We start from the raw sequence: 9,647 nt of genomic DNA, 5'->3' as shown, positions 1-9,647 counted from the left end.
CAACGCTTTTATTTGTCGTTTTGGTTTAGCGATTCCATATTTTGTCGAGTTCAATATTTAGTGTGAATTGAGGTCATGACGCAATTTTTATTTCGATTAGGTTATAACAGATGGAGATAGAGGTAATCATAATTCACTACGGCTTTATCCATCGCGCTTGTCTTCCGTGTTTTGGTGCAAGCGGTCATATATATCAAAGAGGCAGAGTTTCTGCAATGTCTTTATTCCAAGGCAAGATAGGCTTCTTCTGGGTTCTGCCGTTGTTAAAGCACCACGACACACAGCAGTAGCTGCCGTAGCTTGGATCGCCGGACAGCATGGCGTCAGCACGGTCTGAAAATGTCAATAAGTGCACGCTTCGTTAATTACCCAAAACATATGTACACGTCGTAACTGAACCAGGAAACCGCTTTGAATGAATAGCGAACCGATGCACAATATAAAACCACCGACACATTCTGACCTCTGACCCATAAAACTCGGACTTACAAGGATAAATGTTAAGACCCCGTACAGGGGTGTTTAAATGTTCCTAGGCCGCCATCATATTTAAACCCATGGCATCGCGACCTGTGAACTTTTGGACACCCCTGTACGTACTCAGTATAAGGGGTACATTGGTAGGCGAAATAGCAGTTCACATAGGCGTAGTAAAGATAAATTCGAAACGTCCAAATACGAGGCCTTTGTTCAAATGTGCGCCACTCCACGCCTACGCGACAATACGTTGAGCAATGTATTGCGCCACGAAAAAATGGTAAGCAACCGAAAGTTACTAGAATGCGCAGTACTTCCCAACACGGCCGCCGCAATAAGTACATGCAGTAGTCACTGGGGACTTTTCCCCACCGTTACTTTTCTGTGTAAACAAATCGCACGGACGTATGCACCACCGTCCGTCCGTGCGCCGTAGATATACACCTCGCTGCAGTACAAAACGCAATAAGCTACGCTCGCTGTTTATGTCACATGCCATTGTTTGCAAGCAATATTATTAAAATATTCCGGAGCCCTTAGTCTATAGGGGAGACGCGCAAGCAAAGCTTGGCTATATCGTGCCTAAAGTCCTGTTCTTTATTTAGGTAGCGCCCGTCCCCGGAACGCCGCTTTCGGTCTGAATCGGCGTGGCGTCTTTTACGTTCTTTCCAGCGTTCGTCAGCCTCTAGAACGGCCCAACGAAAGGACCGTCATTCATCACGCGATCATGTAAACGCGGGTTAGGAATTCAATTTTCTCGAAACCGGAATTTTCCTGAAATGTGCAATTCCTGATATTGACCTTAAGCGTTGTCCAGCAGATCGTTTTTAGTTCCCCAACACGAACTATTTCAATGAAACGCCGATACCGTGGTTATCGCAAACAGCGCTTTACCCTCTCAAACCGAGACGCAGCATCTCGATGGCGTCTGACAAGCTGCGAGTCGCAGCGCAGTGCACAGCGGTGAACCGGTGCAAGTTAATGACAGTTTCGCGTTGCTTCACGATTTTCATGGAACGCAACCAACAAATATTATTCCGTTCTCGGTGGGGCTAGCAAGAAAGTACTTGGTACAGCCCTCTCGTTACGCGTTCCTTGAGTGGGCATGCTTTTCGCATTGTTCGCGTCTAGCCGCCTCATATAGAGCCGCGAACCGTTTTTTAGCGAACCTCGTCGCACTCACAAGCCAGTTACTCCAAGCTTCGCTTGAAAACGTGACTCACCTGTCTCGCACACGAAAACACCGCCGCAGCCGACGTTCACGAAAGCTTCCCGCTGACATGCCGCTGGTACACGAATCGTTGATTTCTTCTCGATGGACGAATGTAGATTGGTGTTGATGGCAGTACGGATGAAGAACAAAAATCACGGAAGTTGTCTTGGATAAATTCTGTTTTTATGTATAAGAAACGCGCCAAATTGGGGCGTATAATTATTTTTTTGTAGAACGATTGAGCAGAACTCATTAAAACATTTGATTTTTTTTTGCGCCTGCGTCCTCTGGCGTTTGGTGAGAGCACTAGTTCGTTACGTAACCGTGACGTAGTTCCTGAGGCCAGATTTCTCGGAGTGTCCGCTCTTAGTCTTTTTCTTTCTCTATGCCTATGCTGAAACGACGTCCAATGCCTGACATCAACGCAGGGAGCTGGATTTACTGCGACACGGGCTCCTTAACGTTGTCGCGTTAAAACCAGCTGTTCTCAGAGCTGCGCAGGTGCAGGGATTGCTATGTAAAAAAAATTGGAGGACGCTTAAGCTTAGCCTTCAGGAGTGGAACGCGACAGCGTTCCCGTCGACCCGCCAAGGGGTGTAAGACAATGCGCTACGGCGCAGCGATCACTTCCGAGGCGCCCCGCATCGGACTTTGCACCCACCAATCACGCGGTGAGCGTCGAGCAACGCAGCGTTCGGCGCGGCAACGAAACGTGCGCCTGAGCAAGCGGAACGAACCAAAGAACTCGGTGTCTCGGAGGGCGAAACGATCTACGCCAGCCTAACGTCGTGATCGGCACGGGCAGAGAGATAGATAGTGAGGTAAAGAAAGGAAGGACGCTTGATTCTGCAACCCGTGAGGGAGCTCGGCGATGTGTCGTCAGTGGAGAGGAAGTCCAGGCCGCGACGCGCCTCGCACCGGTCCCCGCACAGCCCCAATGCGCGCGTAGCACGCCACCTGTCGGGGCAGCGCCGTACATTGAGAAGAGGGGGTCTTCTGTGTTTGCCGCAAGATGGCTCTGTGTGTGCGGAAAGCGCAGAAGAAATGTAGCGGAAACGCATTTCGCTACTCGTGTAACTGCGACTTCTGTAAGTTACATGTTCATAATTACCGATATACACCGCAGTAGAACTTTCTACGGCTCGTTTCTAAGGCAACACCGCATTCACTAGAGGTGCAACACCGCATTCACTTGTACAGCTTTGTAGCATCGAACTCGTGGCTGAGTGGTAGCGTCTCCGTCTGACACTCCGGAGACCCTGGTTCGATTCCCACCCAGTCTATATTGCAAGTTGTTTTTTATTCATGAAGTGCCTCCCGGGATTTTTCACTCACGGCCAACGCCGCCGACACCGGCTTTTCTGCGACACGAGCTCCTTAACGCTGTCGCGTTAAAAAAAGAAAAGCTATCGACCCGTTGAACGGACAATCCTGCCGTGCCACAGCACTACTGACGTCATTCTCTCCGCCAATAGGAGTCGTGTGTCTAAGTGATGTGAGAGGAACGAGTGTTTATGGCGTTAGAATGCTATCGGAACTGCGATAGGTCGGCCGCGCGTCGTGCGTTCGGCCGAAGAGTGAGTGAGTAAAACGATGGACCCCACTGGCACGAGCGGCTCACTGGACTTCGTACAGAAGAGCCAAATCGGACGAGGGTCGCAAGAACCAATTGGCTCTCCCGACCCTCATGCCCATTCCTCATTAGTGGATGTTGGTGTATTATGGGGCTGTCTATGTGCGGGAGGCCTCCTGGGACACATCATATGGGAGTGGTTGTTCTGGCGTGGTTGTGGTTGTATCACGGACGCTCGTCTGCGAACCTCATGGGGTGTATTCTGTGTAGGTGGTGCAGGACGGGGTATGTATTCGTCTGAATACGAGCCAGTCCCTTTCTTGGTGGCTGTTTAACGTGGAGTGAAGATGTTCAAAACGTCTCCGCTCTTGCCTCTGCTATAGGAGGATGTCACGAGAATTGGGACGAAGGTCGTAGCTAGGCTCGGCGTCGCTAGGCGTCGCTAGGCGTATTGCTCGGACGTTTAGTTCTCGAGCAATACGGTCTGCCCTCCTGCGAGTCCCTCGTGTGCTGGACACCAGTGTAGTGCCCTTCTAGCTGATTGCCTAAAATTTTGATTATTGTGCCGTCCCATTTAGAAACAGGCAGCAAGCCGCTTGTGAAACGGATAATATAACAGCCGAATTGGTTTGGCGCTCGGCGTCCTGAATGGCTGCAGCGTCTGCCAAGCATGGTCAGGTGGTTTTGAAGGATGCCATTGTTATGTTGGTCTGATGTGTAGAGACTATGGTGAAGGCGTCTGAGCTGGTTCGACTGGAATCCGTACAATACGCTCCCGGTCCCATACCAAAACGTTTGTGAAGAGTCTTGACCCACGACTGCGCCTATAGCATTTTCAAGAGTTTCTTGCTTGTCCCCGTAGGACACTGCTGAGCGCAGAGCATGATGTCATCGGCTTATGTGGCACAGCCGAGATTCGGCTGTTTATCTATAGCCCCAAGGCTAGCTTTCGCATCCCCACATTAAATAGCAGTAGAGAGAGTATAGATCCCTGAGGGGTGCCTTTGTCGGATCATTTGAATGTGTCGGACCTCGTGGAGCCTAATCCGATTATGGCCGTGCGGTCACTGAGGAACGAGCGCACGTAATTATAAATTCGTGTTCCGCAGTTGCCGCTTCCAGTGCCTCCAGAATAGTGTGGTGGGAGGTGCTGTCGAAGGTATTTTTGATATCCAATGCCAGTACAAATTTATCGTCCGGCCCTTTGTTGGGGTGCACGACTTCGTACTTTAGTAGTAGAAAAAGGTCCTGCGCCGACATATGGGGTCGGAAACCGAACATGTTGGAAGGGAACATGTTGTTTAGAAGTGAATGTGGTTCGAAAGCCGGACCTGCACAACCTTTTCAAAGAGTTTCCCCTAGCATAATGTTAGGGAGGTGAGTTGAAGGTTGTTGGTGTTACGGGGCTTGCCCAGTTTCGGAATGAAGATAACTTTCGCTTCCTTCCATTCTTTTGGAAGGACGCCGTCCTCGGTCCAGACCGCGTCGTTAAAGAATTTGGTCAAGCTCTTTAGCGTGTGGTCACTTAGATTGCGAATCATTGCGTTTGTGACCTGATCTATCCCTGGGGCCGTATTTTTCCAGGAGGATTGTGCCACTGCATAAACCTAATCAAATATTATGGGGGCGTGCAGTTCCGTTTGGTCCGGACCTTCGTAAACGGGTTTGGTGGTTTTCCGGGTCGGAGCAGTTCCTGCGTATATCTGTTTAATTTTGCCTATCACATCGGCTTGCGGGAACTCGCTCGAAAAAGGGCTCGTCATCGACGTGCCGACCTCGCCGTGAGGCAGCGCGAATCCGAGTAATAAATAAGGTTACACTTAATTTATACACATCTTAAGACAAATATTAAACGAGTCAACAGAAGGTTTACAGTAGTGGAGGGGCGGTCAATTCTTTTCTCATTCCTGGCGATAGCTGTTATGAACACAGGACACCAGCGGCTGCGGCTACAGGCCCCACTGGCCACCGAAACGGCTATGGGAATGAGCCCATAACAGCTGACGCTGTAAAAAAAAAACAGTGCTGGCTCTCCCGTAATCAGAAGTAGATGTAAGCATGAAATGGCTACGGCCAAAGCAGACTGGTTGGAGATGATACTAGCCACAATTTTAAAGTCGGTGTAGTGCATGTTCGCAACGGTACATTCCACCCACCACACCCCACCACGCCATACTGTGCACTGGTCCATATGGACGCTATAGTTTCCTGTCACAGACAGAACTTCATTGCAAGTCTCGTCTCGGTCAAACAGCCATTCGCGGTGCGCCGGACGCTACCGGCTTGGACGCTGCCGGACAGTACCAGCGCTCGCGTTGAAAAGAGCACAGGCAACTCTGTCTCAGCGCCAAAAGATTACAGTCGAGTGTATAGTGCCCAGTATCTGCCTTTTGAACGTCGCTATTGGAAATGACAAATAAAACTTCAGCGTACTAGAAGTTACAGCTTGAGTGATATTGTGAACAATCATTTGAAACAACTCGGAAGCAATATTTTTTGACGTGATGGTTCTGCGGAAACCCGCAAGGTGGAGAGAAGTAATTAAGTAAAAATGAGACATCCACTCAATCGTAACAATTGCTACAAAGGAAGCCCATACGGGTTGCTCGAAAGAAAAGCCTCGCAGTTGAAGAAAATTTTTTGTATAACCTGTTTGGGAAGTAACTAGCGTATGTGACGCGGTCTTGACTGGTTGCGCGGATGATCTCGTTTTGTTCTCGCAACCTGCCCCGATGTTGTCGTTTGAGTGCCCAGATAACGGCTGTGGCTTTTGGCTCAAGGTCACTTGAAGGTCACCGACAATGAAGCTAAAAGCATTTCATGCTTAAGAAAATCAGGGGCCGAATTCACAAAGCTTTCGTTCGTGAGAGCTTTCTACTATTGGCTGGCCCTTTTCGCTAATCATATGTCTAGCACGACAATTGACTGTAGTTCGTTTTTACGAACAATTTCACCCTAAGAGTGTTTTATGTATTTATATATTTGACAGTTTATGCCGTCGCGGAAACTTTCGAAATGAAAAAAAGGATGAATGAGGGTTCACTGTTGTTCGGCATTAAAATGCATCTTTAATGCGTGCACGTCGCTTCGAAGTGGTGAGTGTTTCGCGGCTTTATGACCTTGCGTAATAGACAAGCGAAGTTGCCGCAGCCCGAAAAAAATGTGACCAATATTGGAGGTCTAATGGCGAAGAAGGCATAGAATCAGAAATATTTCGCTCCACCTAATCATAAATAATCAGTATGTACACGTCATATCAAATGGGGAGTTCTCGCGGTTTTCACGGCGCCGCATGACAGACAGGCGAAGTGGGTATGGCCCTAAACATTTTTGCCCAATAGTGGAGAGCTGGTGTCAGAAATGAAATCAAAATAGGATGGAATGGCTTGACATTATAGTGTCCCAGGGACGGTACCTTGGCTCGTTAGCATATATTATCGTGAACAATGTATAGCCGGAATAGCTTTGTAGCTTTCGGCGTGCTTCTGATAAAGCCACCACCCGCGTCGTGCTTTTCAGAAAGCTTATGTCATAAACACATTTTTGTTGCGGACGTAAATAAACTGTTTTGGAACGATAAAGCAATCTTATGACTGAAACATAGTATAGTCAAGACAGCTACGTGGATTTCTGTCCTACACATTTGAAAATTTTCATAAGTGCAGGAACTCGAAAAATACAGCGACCAGCGTGTCTCTACGTGACCCGCACTAGAGAGGCACACAAAAAATCTGCATTATTTACACACTTACTTTTTTTTGTTTGAACCGACAGAGCTGTTTATACAGACGCGCGCAGTTTCTAATGAACACCTAAATATAGCTACAAAAAACTGGAAATGCATTGAGGGAGCAAATTAGTGCACATAGCCCTAGACCGCGCAATTACGGTGCTCTTTTGGTCGAGCAACAACGCAGAAATAGGTGGGACACCCTAAATACGGCATTCTAAGCGAACTCTCTAAGCGAACTCTCTTAATCTGGGCGCCATTTCGCTCAATGAGCACATAGACATAAACCTTCTCGACAGATGAAGCGTTCTCTCGGATTGTGGCAGCACGTTCCCGACCCGGACAGCAATAAATAAGGAGAACTAGAAGAAACGGTAAGTACACTGTTGAGTTTGCTACCTTACACGTGGGAAGGGGATGGGCGAGTGAAAGAGAGAGATACGATATAGTTCAATGAACCGCGCGCACTACAGACAATTACGGCACAGCGTGTAAACAGACGCGAATTCAAGCCTGTTGCCAGCAGGTACTCGCCGGCCTTTGTGTACTGTTAAGTTTTTACGCAAGGTTTAGGAGATCTTTGCTTTGCCTTTTAACGACGCAAGGAGCGTCGGTCAGCAAGGTTAACCTTTGCTTGCATGGTTCGAACACAGGCGATGGCATGTACTGCAGAGCGGAATTCTGTATCTGGTATGTAGACGGGATGAAGAGGAAGGATTCGACTTGGGTCATCTAATGCGTAGAGAGAAGTGATAACCGGTGGTTTGCTGGAGTAACAAAATTGGCACGAAAATGCTGCCGGCTGACGTAAAAACCGGGATACGACTGGAGGAGCTGCTCCTTTGTGAGGTGTGCCCGGCGGCCCTTCAGAGCGGAGAATGCCACCCCGGCGACGTACAGTTGTCACGCCTAGTACAAAGATTCTTCACATCTGTCAGCAGCCCAAATCGGCCTGTCCACGCCGGAGGGGAGGTCCGTGCAAGGCTACGCTTCTTCACACTTGTCAGACGCACAAATTGGCTCGACCACGCCGGAATCGGAGTCAACGGACGTTCCCCCTCTTACCCTGTTTGTGCCAAGTGAGGTGAGTGCGTTTCGGACCAAGCTCCCTTCCGAGGAAAAGGGCAACCGACCTCCTGACGTCATCGGCGGCCCGACGCCCTCGACGCCATCGGTCTCCCGACGCCTGGATTGGTCTCCTGACGCCAGATTGGGCGAGGCGACTGGGTAGTGACGACGTAGGGCATAAAAAGCGGATCCAAACGGCTGAGGAGGACGACGCTCGGAAAAGAGTGTGATATTCGGACATGCTAAGACGCTACCGTAGTGTGCTCCGATAGTTGGAGCCGTTTTGTAAATCTCAATCATGTACTCTCTTTGAACATAATATTTTTTTCATTCCCTTAAAGGTCGCTCGTAAGTCTTTCTCCCGGCACCTGGTACGGCACCATCCATGGAAACTTCGTTAGCCGCACAGACCCCTGACTTCTCAACAGAGGATAGTACGCAAAGAAATTGATGTACAAAGAACAATAAAAGGCGCTGCATCGTGCTTTTGTAACACACTGATATCGTTATCCAGAAAGAGCCAGTCACTGATCGTGATTCCCACGCCTGAACGATTGATTCGCCCTCCAGGAATCTTAGTAGCAAGCTCTCTGCCGCCGGCTTCTTGGCCATTTCGTCATTATATAGGGTGATTTTGTTTCTTTTTTAGCTACACTGAAATATAGGAAAATGTCTGTAGCAGACAGCGCAATTCTAACCCTTGATCTAAATTACCCGATGAGGCGACCATTACTTCTACGAGAAACGAAAATGCTTAATTGGACAACTAGCATAACTACGATAATTACATTTTTGATTAATCACTGTACGGTACATTTCTCAATCTACGAATTATGGCTGGTGAGTTCACAAGACATATCCACTTGGAACGAGTTCTCAAGAGTGCACTAATTTCGACATATTATTTTTCAATGTGTCCGACGAAACGCATTGGCGATGTCAGCGTTGTCAGAGAAATGATTCCTCATTTACCTGACAGTATATAGCACAAAGCGACAAAGCAAACCCAGCACCGGTTTTTTAGAAAAAACAATTCACACTTGTGGAAACAGTTCAACACTTCTCTTAGAAAAATTTGCTGCCGCATTCCGCCGAGAAAACTTCTATTCATTCTGGTCTGGTCTGGCTGCGTCTCCCCTCAACGATTTCTTTGGTGAACCTGACCACATTGAACAATAGCTTCTATATTACTGCGAATGTTTGTTTATAGAAAAGTTATTCGTCAGCTTCGGCGTTTACTAAACTCGCCATTCGTTCTCTGCCTTATGGTGTCTTCCTTGGACAGTACAGCGACAGGAAATGCTTTTGTCGCCATTTGAACAAGAAGAACAGACGGGCCCGATTTTCGCTAGTCGAAGCCCCATCAAGCCAATATGTAATGAAGTTAAGCAAAACATGTGTACACTTATGTGTAGTTTTAATTCAAGTGTGGAAATGACGAGCTAAAGGGAAATGAATGGGGGACCAAAAAAAAAAAGAAGAACAATTTGCCGCCGGTGCCAGCCGAACCCACAACCTCCGCATTACTTGTGCACTGCGCTGTCGCTCCTCACGTCCACGTTCTCGGGTATTTATGTACACGTGTA

The 9,647-nt window shown here is 48.2% G+C and overlaps 1 long non-coding RNA gene across 1 annotated transcript; it reads right to left on the bottom strand.

Moving 5' to 3' along the window:
* Window positions 1–207: 207 nt before the first annotated feature.
* LOC140216408 (uncharacterized) lies at window positions 208–2,074 on the bottom strand. The gene is made up of 2 exons (XR_011893070.1): window positions 1,701–2,074; window positions 208–333 (listed from the first exon to the last, which is right to left on the bottom strand). It is a non-coding gene; the product is annotated as an uncharacterized lncRNA (long non-coding RNA).
* Window positions 2,075–9,647: the final 7,573 nt, after the last annotated feature.

This window comes from Dermacentor andersoni, chromosome 3, assembly GCF_023375885.2.
Source record: "Dermacentor andersoni chromosome 3, qqDerAnde1_hic_scaffold, whole genome shotgun sequence".
Taxonomy (NCBI): Eukaryota; Metazoa; Arthropoda; class Arachnida; order Ixodida; family Ixodidae; genus Dermacentor; species Dermacentor andersoni.
This window is presented reverse-complemented; position numbering and strand designations above follow the sequence as displayed.